Source organism: Schistocerca piceifrons, chromosome 7 (assembly GCF_021461385.2).
Source record: "Schistocerca piceifrons isolate TAMUIC-IGC-003096 chromosome 7, iqSchPice1.1, whole genome shotgun sequence".
NCBI classification, from domain to species: domain Eukaryota; kingdom Metazoa; phylum Arthropoda; class Insecta; order Orthoptera; family Acrididae; genus Schistocerca; species Schistocerca piceifrons.
This window is the reverse complement of record NC_060144.1, coordinates 351,904,042-351,917,735: the sequence shown is the minus strand read 5'-3', so window position 1 is coordinate 351,917,735 and position 13,694 is coordinate 351,904,042. Positions and strand designations below refer to the sequence as shown.

General features: G+C 41.2%; 1 pseudogene; it reads left to right on the top strand.

Moving 5' to 3' along the window:
• Positions 1-882: 882 nt before the first annotated feature.
• On the top strand, positions 883-1,000 carry LOC124709286 (annotated as a pseudogene).
• The last annotated feature ends 12,694 nt before the right edge of the window (positions 1,001-13,694 follow it).

The window sequence follows — 13,694 nt, the reverse complement described above, 5'->3', positions numbered from 1 at the left end:
TTTCATATATACTTTAAATGATTGTTTTCGAGGTATCAATAGATGCAATTGTGAAGTAAGTCCTGCCGGAATAACAGCAAGCTCTGTATCCCTGTCTCAGTTTCTCTTTCACAGAGTTTGTTAAATGACTGCTAAACTGATCTAGGACAGGAAGAGAACTCTTCTTCAATAAAGCACCTTTCCTTCTCTCCCACACACTGTTAATCCATAATTTCATACCAGCCTCTTGCATCCAACCCTTGTCACGTACGTAAACAACAACACCTGGCGGTAATTCAGAAAGTTTTGGCATTGTTTTGCGCTTGAAAACGATCATTGGGATAAGTTTAGAATAGTCAGCACAGCATAGAAGGACAACAGTGTAGTGCATTTTTGCAGGTTTACTTCTTTTTATAGTTACAGTTTTAGCACCTTTCATGGGAACAGTTATGTTACTAGGCACATCAAATGTCAGAAGAGTTTCGTCCATGTTCGCTTTTTGGCTTAGTTCTAGAGCGGTTTTCTTTCGATGTTGAGTAATGAAGCGATTGAAAGATAATATTTTCTCTCCACACTATGTGGCATTTTCTGAGATATTTTGGTTTTGGTGCGCATGCTAAGATCATAACGCTTCATAAATCTATAGCACCAACCAACTCAACTCTTAAAGTCTGTTACCACTGTAGTGCTAGCTTATGCGCGCATATTTGAATCATTTTTGTATTAATTCCAGTGCCATTTTGACGGTGTCCTTAAATCCATTTCGATACGTCATCTTCCAGTTTTGGCCATTTTGCATTAAGTCCTGTATTTGCGCACCTAGTCTTACTCATTTTCTTCAGTGCTTCTTTACTAGGCTGCCAATCGCGAATGTTTTTTTTCTCTTGGTGGAAGGCCGAAATAGCCAACGGCCTTGCCGCAGTGGTAATACCGGTTCCCGTCAGATCACTGAAGTTAAGAACTGTCGGGCTGGGCTAGCACTTGGATGGGTGACCATCCGGTCTGCCGAGTGCTGTTGACAAGCGGGGTGCTCTCAGCCCTTGTGAGGCAAACTGGGAGCTACTTGATTGAGAAGTAGCGGCTCCGGTCTTGGACAGACATACGGCCGGGAGAGCGGTGTGCTGACCGTATGCCCCGCCATATCCGCATCCAGTGACGCCTATGAGCTGAGGACGACTCGTTGCCCGGTCAGCACTGTTGGGCCCTACTTATTTCTTTGGACGGCCGAAATGCATCTCAGCTGCTCCGTTTCCATCTTCTTCTGCATATGCGATTACTTTCAGTTTATAGCCCTCGCTAAATGAATACCTCAATTTTTTTCCATTACGAAACTGGTTACTAACAGAAATATTGTACTGCTATCGACAACACAGATCGCTTGCAGTTCAAATTCACTGGCACCGTGGATTGCAATGATGCATCATAAGCTGGAGTGTTCTGGGTTTGTGATGGAGCAGGAGGGAAATATTTTTAGCAAGCTTGTGAATTCCAGCAGTTCATGTTTGTCGCATCGGTGCACTGCTGCTGCTAGTTGAATCCAGTATTTCTCGATACAGATAGGTTTTCTGAGGCATTGAATATATGGTCATTTCTAAGACTGGACGTTTTTATGTTAATTTCGAGTGTGAGACACACCTGAATTTCGGAGGTAATTTCTCGAAGAAAAAAGTGCGTTTTATACTCCGTAAAATACGCGTGCCTCTGAGTTGTTGGCACTGAAAGGCAAACAATAAAAGATTCCCCCCCTCTCACATCCTCGAACCTTGCAGTGGCCTCGCTACCTACCTCTCTGCCTCTGAGGTAGGCGGCTAACGTTGGTTAGCTGAGGGCCGAATACATCAAAGCCAATTAAAATTGGCCGGCCGGAGTGGCCCAGCGCTTAAAGGCGCTACAGTCTGGAACCGCACGACCGCTACGGTCGCAGGTTCGAATCCTGCCTCGGGCATGGATGTGTGTGATGTCCTTAGGTTAGTTAGGTTTAAGTAGTTCTAAGTTCAAGGGGACTTATGACCACAGCAGTTGAGTCCCATAGTGCTCAGTCATTTTGAACCAATTAAAATTAAGTACAACTTATGATAATACTGTCTCCGTAAAAAGAAATTTTTGTTTGTTACCGTGCAGGAAAATTACACTCTTAAAAGATCTTAACATCAGTTGATGTTGTTGGATTCGGCTGTTATTACATGCATATTACGAGAACCGCGGGCCACACGAAAAGTCGATTCGGACCGCATGCGGCCCACGGGCTGCAGTTTGGCGATCAGCTCTACACAATGCCATCAACGCTATAGTCACCCGACGAACACGGATGGTTTTTCCCGACTCCAAAGACAAGCTGCTCATTAGAGAGTCGCATTTAATTTTCACCGTTTTCAGAATGAGGGTGTGACAGAGGGAATCTGAATACGGGAATGTCCTGGGAGGCGATTTATAATTCCGGTATTGGTTTGATAAGCACCGAAATCTTCTTAAAGCCTTGGCTGGAACCGAGGAATTGATATTTAAATCTATTTCCGGAACAAGCTAGTGTATGTAAGTTTGTGTGTTGTGGGTTTCAGTGTGTTTGGATACGACTTTTTTGATTATCTTTATCCTTATTTCATTGCCTGGACTGGGAGCGCTACATGACTGCTTTTGAGAGCGTAAATAAAATATACAAATACACATTTATGTAAACGTCTAACACTGCTCATGGTTCATGGAGCACTGTTCCAGTTGTAGGTTGCCTATCTAACAACTTCCAGGAGCAACAAAAATTAGATCAGATTTCATTATTTAATATATCTAATGACCGAATTAATAATTTAAAATGCTGTCATAATCTACTTATTGAGGGGTATAATATTATGTTAAAGTTTTAACAAAGTGAGACAAATATTACAGTTAGACACCTTGAGGTTATGCTATAACACACCGCATACAAATACCTAGACTATGCTCACCCAGCACTTAATGACGCATAACAAATTATATATGTATTTTCAAACCTTTTCGAAAATTTTGCTCCCTGACACCACAAAATGACAGAGCAAAAAGTTTATCGCTTATTAATTTTTGCTATTCATGTAGTAAAATTGATACATCAGGCAAGATGTTTTAATGTATTACTTCTTTGCTACTAACTCTACCTAACTCTACGCGGAACCCATTTTGCAGCCGATATTTGCATATACCAACGAATGTACCTGCAAAATTGTATCATTGTATGACATATAGTTCATGAGATATGACGCCAAAGACATTAAGATGCGTTAAAACTAGCTTCTACTTAAAACGGAGCGCATATCACCCAGAATACAGTCAGCCAGCGTTTCATAATTTTAAACATGGTATCAAACCTTTTGTAAACTTTTTCTCGCTTAATGGTTAACGTCTAAATACTACTTTATACATGGGAGTTCGATTACTTAAAGAAACGGTGTTTACTAGCAGTTGCTAAATAGTTTAAACACATAAAAATTGTATATGTTTTTTGTAACTGATAATGTCCAATACAATATGTTTATCTTTTTTAAAGTACAGTCAGTCGACGACACTCCTTACAAAAACGGAGCACTTCACTACTGTAATCAAAGGAATATGATAGTAGGTGAAAAAGGTTGTTGAAAGGAGAAAGTTTTGGAAGGGACGTGACATTGAAAAATTGGGGAGGGGGACCCAAAATCAGACCTTTGGTATCAAGGGATGTGGGGGTTGGAGAAAAGGGGAGGGGGGGGGGGGCTTAGAGAAGCCGTGATATGGTGAGGAAGAGAAGCGTTCTTTGAAAGCTGAAAGAATAGTTAGACCTCTGGTAGGTTTATGTGATAAGGTAGGAGGAGGTGGTTAAGGTTTAGTTGCGACAGTATATGGAGCGTATTTAGGTTTCAGGTTTCGGTAACGTGGTCATAAGAGGGCAGCGGAACATGACTTGTAACGTGTGCGTTGAATAATGAAAATGAACTACTACCACGAGCTGTCAATTGTATCCCTGAACTACAAGGGATGGACAAGAATATGGAAATACAACACACCGCCATGCCTAATACGTTGTCGGAATACCGTTAGCATTCAAAACAGCTACGGAATGGATAAATATAGGTTCAGTATGGTCTTTAAGGGAATCCATCCTGCCTGCAAAATGGTGGCAAGTTCAGGTAGCGATTAGGGAGGCAGAGGCGGCCACGCACCCTTCTCTCCGAAGTACACCACAAAGGCTCAATAGTATTCAGATCTGATGACTGATGGCCAGGGGAGATGAGACAGTTCATCCTAGTGCTTACAAAAGCAGTCTTAGCCGATCCGGTCTGTGTGAATAGGGGCCCTGTTGTCCTTCAACACAGGCTCACCATTGGGGAACAAACGTTTTAGCTCGGGAGGATCTGGTTAGCAAAAATTGTCACATAATCCTGGTCAGTAATGCGACATTGCAAAGTAATTATGGGGTCCATGAGATAAGACGACATCGCTGCGCAAACATCACCGAATCACAGCCAAGTTTCACTTTTGGGACGTAAACTCGGTCAAAAATGGAAAACAGTGTGAAACAAGACTCATCCGAGCAAATGACATTCTTCCATTGCTCTATAGTGCAGGTTTCATGGCTTTGGCGCCACGTTTGCCCGTTACGTGCATCTGCATCATAGATGAGTGGTTTTGGAATTGCAGCTGGCCCTGCAGTTCCCTGCTTATGGAGCTCCCTTCTTGTTGTTTTGGTGCTGACAGGGGTCGCGGGCGTGACATTCAGTACCTCAGTAACTTTTTCGGCTGCCGTCCTATTATTTGTCATCACAATCTTCTTCAGTGAGTGTCCGCCACTATCGCTCAACACACCCCTTCGGCCGAGTTGTGACTTGCCGCACAGTGTTTTTCTACTTCCTGCATATCTTCGGTATGGTGCCCTTAAAACAAATAAAACCTTCAGCTCCGTTGGTTATGAAAGCACCTACGATAGAAGCACCAACAATTTGCCCATGCTGGAATTCACTTAGCTACCGTATAGTGGACTCACAACTACACAGAACACTGTTCTGACCACGGCTGACGCTTGCGACTTGTTGAGGATATTGCACAGGTTGTAAGGTTTTCAAATGTTTTCTACATTTGCAAATAATTCACTTTTACCGTACTGAGACAGCGATGAACGAGCGCACGGCACCATTAGTGAATAAGATCCTTAACTCTGTGTTTACTTTTATCTGTGGTTCTCTTGCAATAGAGTCAGTTGTGCAGCGCCGGGACATTCTTATTTGAAGCGTAGTAGTGAACGTTTGAGTGTTTCAGTAAACGATGTCTGTTATTTATGTATCTAGGAGAAGTTATCTGGGATACTTTATTATGGAGATGAAAACTTATTTTTAAAGTTATTTCATTCTTTGTATTAATCTAGAAGATTTTTGGTGGAATTTTCGAAGGTAACCCGTGCAAGTGCAAGAATAAGAAGTTTGTTTGTCAGAGCTATTAACTGAAGGAAATCTTTGTCCCTCTGATAACTATTAATATGTATGATTAGTGTTCTCTTTGGTTTTATTATGTCACAAATTACGCAATTGGTTGAGATGCCTATAATTCTCCTAATGAGAGCATTTCTCAGTTGTTAGGTTGTTCTTATGTTGTACAGTTCTTTTGTTAGTGATCAGAGTTTAATTTTCAAGAACAATTTTCTTTAAAGTAAAACCCACAACCATCATTCTAAGTAAAGTTTTGCATATTTTGCCGAGTGTGCATTGCACCTTATGCCACACGCAACATCAGATTATTTCTCAGAAGTAAAGAAAAAATAAATAAATAAATAAATAAAAAACTGCATCTGCTGATTTGTATTTGCTTTCGAGAACGTCAGCACATCAGACACAGCACAATGAGCAAGAGGCACGTCACTTTTATTTCAGGGCGCATCTCATCTTGCATTCTTATGAGAAAACAGTACATAGTCTGAATTATCAAGTGTTATGCTAAGCAAGCAGATTAATTTTCAGTGAACAGCGTTGGTAATTTTATACAGTTATTTTTTTTCTGAGTGAAGCAGTAATTTATTTTTGTGGTTATTACAAGTCAAACATTGCACTTCATTATCACGCAACTTTCACAATCTACTTCGGTATTGAGCTTCAGATATATGGTTGTCATTGGGCACACAATTAGTTTTTTTTGGCAGTTCAGTAGACTGATTTTCATCATTTCAAATTCTGTATTTCTTTAAGTTTAAAGTTTTGTACACGATACCGTTCACAGGCACAGCACAGGGCGAACCAACAGTCAGTATTGCTCAGCAGCTGAACACGATATCTTAAGTACACGTTACGCGAAGAGAATGTTTTGGACAACGAAATATTCAGTATTTACACAAGTAAACAAATTTTTTATAGAGAGCTTACAAGGTGACGTTCGTCGTAAAATATTGGGTTGGTGCACAAGTTCGTAGCGTTTCCCCGTAAGTTTAATAAACACAACAGACGCACGTAACAGAGACTTGAGTCATCAATAATATATTATCCTTCGCTATTTTCAACAGTCTGCCGACGCTGGGGTAACTTTTGGATTCTGCGACTGTAGAAATCACGTGGTTTTGAGCCAAAGAACTCGTCGAGCCATGTTCGGAGCGCATTTTCATCCCAAAAGGAAATTCCTTGTAGGTTGTTCGATAGAGAGCGGAAAAGGCGAAAATATAAGGACGCAAGATGAGTTGAATAAGGGAGGTGCACGACTTCTCAACAGAATGCGGGCGGGCTTTATCGTGGAGTAGCAACACTTCACGCAGTCTTCCTGGTCGTTTTTCTTGGATTGTGTCGCCAAGACGAGTCAGTTGTTGACTGTCAGCAGTGATGGTTACACCTCAGAGAAGCAATTCGTAGTACACTAGTTCCACCAGTTGCATAAAATTATCTTTTATGGATGCCAGCATGTCTTTGACCGGGAAGATACTGCTTCGTTTGAGCTCAACCATTCCTTTCTTTCCTTATGTTAGCATAAAGACACCATTTCTCGTCACCAGTAACGAAAGTGAACAGGAGTGATCGGAGTTGTTCACGAACCAACTGATGACGAGCAAGCAGAGACGTACATGTGGCCACCTGCAGATTTTTGTGATTTTGGCTTAGAGCATGCTTTACTTGTACACCCGATTTTTGAACCTTCCCCATTGCATGCAAATGTCGCACGATGGTGGAATGATCACAGTTCATCACATTGGACAGTTCTCGAGCACACTGTCATGCATAATTGTGGTTTAACGTGTTTAAATGATATTCATCAAACCCTGAAGATCTTCGTGAACGTGCAGAGTCACTGATGTCCAAACGATCCTCCTTAAAACGGGAAAACCATTTTATCGGGTACTGTGTCCAATAGCATTATCCTCATAGATTGCGCAAATGCTTTTGGGACCTCCGCATCTGTTACACTTTTACTGAACACTAACGAAGGAATATGTCGGAAACGTTCCGCTTTCTCCACTTGGCACTCCATTTTCGACCACAGCTCTACTCGCTTTCTTCAGTTGAGAAAATGACAATGTGTAAACTCAAATAGCAACAGTGAACTACATATAAAAATGACAATCTAAAAAAAACCATAACAACCGAAATATCAACATTCAAAACAAAAAAGGTACGAACTTATGCAGCAACTTAATACAGCAGCGGAACCTGCGGGCTTGGCCAGCATTTGAATTCATTTTTAAGCACGTTTTTGTCGCGGTGTTACCTGATTTTTGTCTAACCCCTGCGTTCAGTTGCGCTGTAGTGTATGAAATATTTATGTCCCATAAAAGAAATTGGAAACGCGATATGACCAGAAATGTTTAGCGAAATAATCACAGACACACTTCCTTATTGTAGGTGCAGCGAAAATGAACTTTAGCTGAATGTTTAAAGATCAAACAGTAGATAATCATTCGCCAAGAAGCTGTCCAAAAGATACTATTGTGTATGCTTTCAGCTTACAGTCAGAAGCTGTGCTGTGAAGACGATCCCTCCTATCTGTAATCACTGAATTTAGACTTGATAAGAATATTTATTCAGACACTTCATCGAACCACGTAGGTCAGGATACGATTTAAAAACTATTTCTCCACTTACTATTGCGAGTACTGAGCCCCTCACTATCATTTTATCTTAAGAACATCTCCCTAAATAACAGAGCACTGTATATCGTATTCAGAAACACCAGTCTTACAGAATAGCATGTGACAATTTACCTATCTCAACCTGTTATCTTAATCTATGCAAAGAACAGAATGTTTATTGCTAATGATTTATAATGATAGTATGTGATTAATTGACTTAAATGTTTTGTGCCATCTGAGCAAAGATGCGACAAGGCCGGCAGCAGCATGTTTGAGGTAAGATGGTGGTATACCAGTACGCAACTCTGTAATTGAAGATAATAATTGAAATTAGTTGGATTGAATTAAATCAGAGAAAATTCATGTAAAACAAAATGAATTTCTTTAAAAAAGTAACCAAATTACAATTTTTTCAGTACAAGACTTCTAGCAAGACAATAAATAATTAAGAACACAGGAGAGGGTGATAAGTTTGAATGTTCTATGCTACGGATTGAAAAGATATTACCATGCCCTATAATCAGCTTCCATTTTCATGAATAGTGAGAAAACTATGAACAATAGTTTGACCACAGTTATGTCCGTAGAGTGCACTCTCCAAATATGACGAAAAAAAATGCAGTTCCAATAAATAATGAATGTAAGTAATGAAATTTCGAGAATACATTTGTTTAGATAACATACTTATGTGATTAACGTTACAAGATCACAAGTTAATGTAAGTGCGAGATAAGCCATTGCGGATGTGAAATGCTGTTACATTAATAACAGTTGTAACCGCCAGAATATTGAATGCAAGCATACAGACATCTATGCATTTTGTTGTACAGGTTACGGATATCAGTTTGTTGGAAGAAGTTCATGCCTCTTGCACTTGATTGGTCAATACAGGGACGGTTAATGCTAGTTGTGGATGATGCAGGAATTGTTGCCCTATGATGTCCCATAAGTGATCGATTCGAGACAGATCTGGTGATCGAACAAGCCAAAACAAGGTGCCGAAACTCTGTAGAGCATGTTCGATTTCAACAGCAGTATGTGGGTGTCGTTATCCTGTTGGGAAACACCTCTCACCATAACCCCGGGTGTAAGTCCAAGTGCGTATAGCACGCATACACGTTGGTTGCAGGCCCTCAACTGCCCTACTTCTGTCCAACAAACGGTCATCTCTGGCACAGACACAGCTTTCATCAGAAAACACAACAAACCTCCACTCAGACCTCTAAGGGCTCTCGCTTGACATGACTGAAGTTTCAAATGGCGGTGGTTTTTAGTCAGTGGAATGCACACGACAGGGCACATAGCTAGGAGCTGTCCTTGAGGTACGGCAACCGATTTGTAACAGTTCGTTGTGTCACTGTGGTGCCAACTGCTTCTCAAATTGGTGCTGCAGATGCAGTGCGATACGCCAGAGTCTTGCGTCGAACACAATGGTATATCGTCACGGTGGTGGCACGTGGCCTTCCGGAGCCCGATGTTCTTGCGATCGTACATTCTCGTGATCACCACCACCAGCAATCGTGTACAATGACTGTAATCTGCTGAATCATGGCTGGAGTTCTCTAAATATATTATCAAAGGAATTTCCCTGAATTCATCGGAGACCTTTCGATACCTTAGACATTGCGTTTCTCATTCAGTTTTCATGTGTATGAGTGGTTCTTCAATAACGTGTAATACACTGCTGTACATTAAAACTGCAAAACCAGGAAAGATATCATATAACGAATTTTACTTATTTTGCATGCACAGTCTATTGGGAAGGATATATGATTCAATATGTAAATGATTTCGGAATATAAAGGGAGTGTAAGTTAGTACAAAGAGCAACAACGGCTGTAGACAGAGGTGAAAAAAGTCGTGGCATAGTGATATGCACATATACGGAAGATATTATCGCGTACTCAAGGTATAAAAGGGCAATGCATTGTTGGAGCTGTCATTTGAACTCAGTTGATTCATGTGAAAAGGTGTCTGATGCGACTACGCCCTCATGACAGAAATTAAAAGACACTTAATGCGAAATGGTAGTCGGAGCTAGACGCGTGAGACACTCCATTTCGGAAATCGTTAGAAAATTCAGTTTTTCGAGATCCACAGTGTCAACAGTGTTCAGACAATACCAAATTTCAGGCATTATTATTTAAAGCGTTTAAAACTTTTTACCTCTCACCACGGACAAAGCAGTGTCCGACACCCTTCATGTAACGACCGAAGGCAGCGGCGTTTGTGTAGAGTTGTCAGTGCAAACAGAGAAGCAACACTGCATGAAATAATCGCAGAAATCAATGTGGGAAGTATGTTGAACTTAACCGTTTCGACAGGGCAGCGAAATTTGGCGTTGATGGGCTACGGCAGCAGATGACCGACGCGAATGTGTTTACTAACAGCACGACATCACCTGCAGCGCCTCTTCTGGGCTCATGACCGTATGGGTTGGACCCTAGACGACTGGATAACCGTGGCCTGGTCAGACGAGTCCCGATTTCAGTTTTTAAGAGCTGATGGTAATGTTCGAGCGTGGCGCAGATCCCACGAAGCCATAGAACCAAGTTTTCCACAAGGCACTGTGCAAGTTGGTGGTGTGTCCGTAAAGATGTGGGCTGCGTTTACATGGAATGGACTGGTTTTGTGGTCGAATTGAATGTCATTGACTGTAAATGGTTATGTTCAGCTACTTAGGGACCATTTACAGCCAACGATGGACGTCATGTTCCCAAAGAATAATGTATCACCGGGCCACAATTGTTCGTGATTGAAGAACAATCTGGACAATTCGAGCGAATGATTTGGTCACTCAGATCGCCCGACATGAACCCCATTGAACATTTATGGGACATAATGGAGAGGTCAGCTCGTGCACAACATACTGCACTGGCTACACCTTCTCAATTATGGACGACTATAGAGGCAGCATGGCTCAATATTTCCGCTGGTGTCTTCCAACGATTTGTTGGGTCCATGCCACGTCGACTTGCTGCAGTACGCCGAGAAAATGGAGGTCCGACACGATATTAGGAGTTACGTCATGACTTTTGTCACCTCAGTGTAATCCGGCCGGGCGACGAGTCCAACAGAGCTTAGATGACAGATTCGAGTACGACATGTCATGCTGCTTTAACTCCGTGCTCTTCCTCAATTATACTAATGCTTTATGCCATTAATCATTCATAGTGCTTGGAGAGAGACGGCGTGCCAGTGTCTCATCAATCTATGACTGTTTTCAATTGGAGAGATGTCAGGATAAAGTGACGTACAGGGCAGCGGTCGAATACCATTTCTATCGAGGTAGGTAGGTCAGGACAGCAGTGGAAGCTTGCTGTATCATGTTAGATAACGTCACGCAAACGTCGAAAATGGGCACAGCCTACGACCCCAACATGTAAAAAATGTAATGGGCTATGTGGACCAGAGATAATCGTGTTGTGTAACCTGTGGGACTTCCATACCATCACACCAGGTGCTGGCGCCGTATGACCATGACGAAAATAGTCTGGCAAAGTTCGTTTTCCTGCGACCCTACACACACGGCTAAGTCCATCGTGGTTCTGTGTACTGAACCGGGACTCGTCTGAGTACAATTTCTGAGTCCGCCGTTATCGTTAGATTTCGTCACATCACAAGGTACGTGCGTGGCTGTTGGTTCCTGCACACAAAATGCGTGTCCTTTCGGGCGCTAGCCGCGTGAGGTCTCTGAGGTCTGAGGATGCCCCCAATCTATATTTGCAAGAGAGCCAATGATTCCCGATCAATGAGAGCTGTAATATCGTGGAACACAAATCACAATCTCGACTGGCCACGATCCTCTCGTTCTCGTACTCCGACACTTTCACGAGGCATCTCCTTGCAAATGACCTACACTGAAATGCGATTTCTGAATGAGAAATTCACTACGCAGTTCTTTCTTGTATACCCGTGGTAAAGGGGTAGTGTTTTTGAGTAGTAATCGAAGCGCCCTGGGTCCAGGATTCGAACTTCACAACTGTTTAAATTTAAAGCTATCCCTGAAAGACGGAAGAGCAGCTGTGATTAACGGCATGAGGATGTAGAAGGCAATGGAAACCTCTCCATTAAAGACACATCAATTGTATCACAGGACATGTGGCCTGTAAGTGAAAAAGTGTCATCGCTCAATTGTCAAAAATACAGATACAGTGAGGATAAGTGAAGTGTAATGGAAAGAAGACAAAGATTTCTTTTCAGATGAGTATTGGGCAATGTCAAGAGCAGCAGAATATGATATAACGGGAGCAGGTTTCTTTATGAATGGGAAGGTAGAGCACAGAGTAAGTTATTGTGAAAAATTCCTTGGATAGGTTTTTCTCATCAAAATCGACAGCAAACGAACACCGAGAACAATACTTGGTCAAAAATACAGATACAGTGGGGATAAGTGAAGTGTAATGGAAAGAAGACAAAGATTTCTTTTCAGATGAGTATTGGGTAATGTCAAGAGCAGCAGAATATGGTATAATGGGAGCAGGTTTCTTTATGAATGGGGGAACTTTCATTTATTCCTGGAAAACTTGGATGCCTTGTTGTGCTATCTGTCAGATAGGGGAAAGCAAATTACTATTCGTGGGGACATCAGTATTGATTCACTGAAAGAGTGTAACAGGAAGAATGACCTGGAAGTCTTGCTCAGTTCTTTCAATTTGACATCTGTCATTAATTTTCCTAGTCAGGTAATAAAGGACAGCAGCACATTGATAGATAACACTTTTATAGACCAAGATAGGTTTAAAAACATAAATTCTTGTCCTGTTGAAAATGACCTTTCTGATCATGATGCTCAGCTAGTTACAGTATATGACATAGCTCCATTCAGTAATTCAAAACTACCCTCCAAAGTTGTGCGTTCAGTTAATGACTCAACAATTAGAAAATTCAGAGAAAATCTTCAGCAGTTAGACTAGGATGAGGTGTACAAGGAACCTGATGCTAATTCAAAATATAACGTATTTCATGATACACTTGTAAGAGAATTTGAAAACTGTTTCCCCAAGAAAGTAGTTGAATCTAATTATAAGAAACCACGCAAAAACCTTGCCTTACTAAAGGAATAAAAATATCTTGTGGCAACAAAAGGGAACTGTATGTAACAACAAGAAAGAGTAATGATCCGGAAACAGCCAAATATTATAAAAACTACTGTGCTACATTAAGAAAGGCTATTAAAAAGTCCAGAAGCATGTACAGCATGTCTGAGATTAATACCTCTGATAACAAAATCAAAACAATTTGGAATGTTATTACAGGGGAGACAGGGCACCATCAAAGCAAATGGAAACTTGATAAACAAGAAGCCAGAAGTCGAAAACATTTTGAATAATCATTTTTTAAATGTTGTAGAGAAAAGAGGATCTAAATGTTCATTAGAAGAAGCAAGGCAGTTAATGGAAGAGGCCTTACCCACAACATTTGATACAATTGAAATTCCACCCACTTCTCCTTCTGAAATTAGGAAGATAATAAACTCTCTCAAGAATAAAAGCTCAAATGGAATTGATGGCATTTCCCGCAGGATAATAAAAGCTTGTTCCCAAGAAATAAGTGGGATTCTTAGCCACATATGTAATAGCTCTCTGAAGCAGGGTATTTTCCCAGATAAACTGAAGTATGCCATTGTTAAATCACTGCATAAAAAAGGGGATATGTCTGATGTCAACAACTA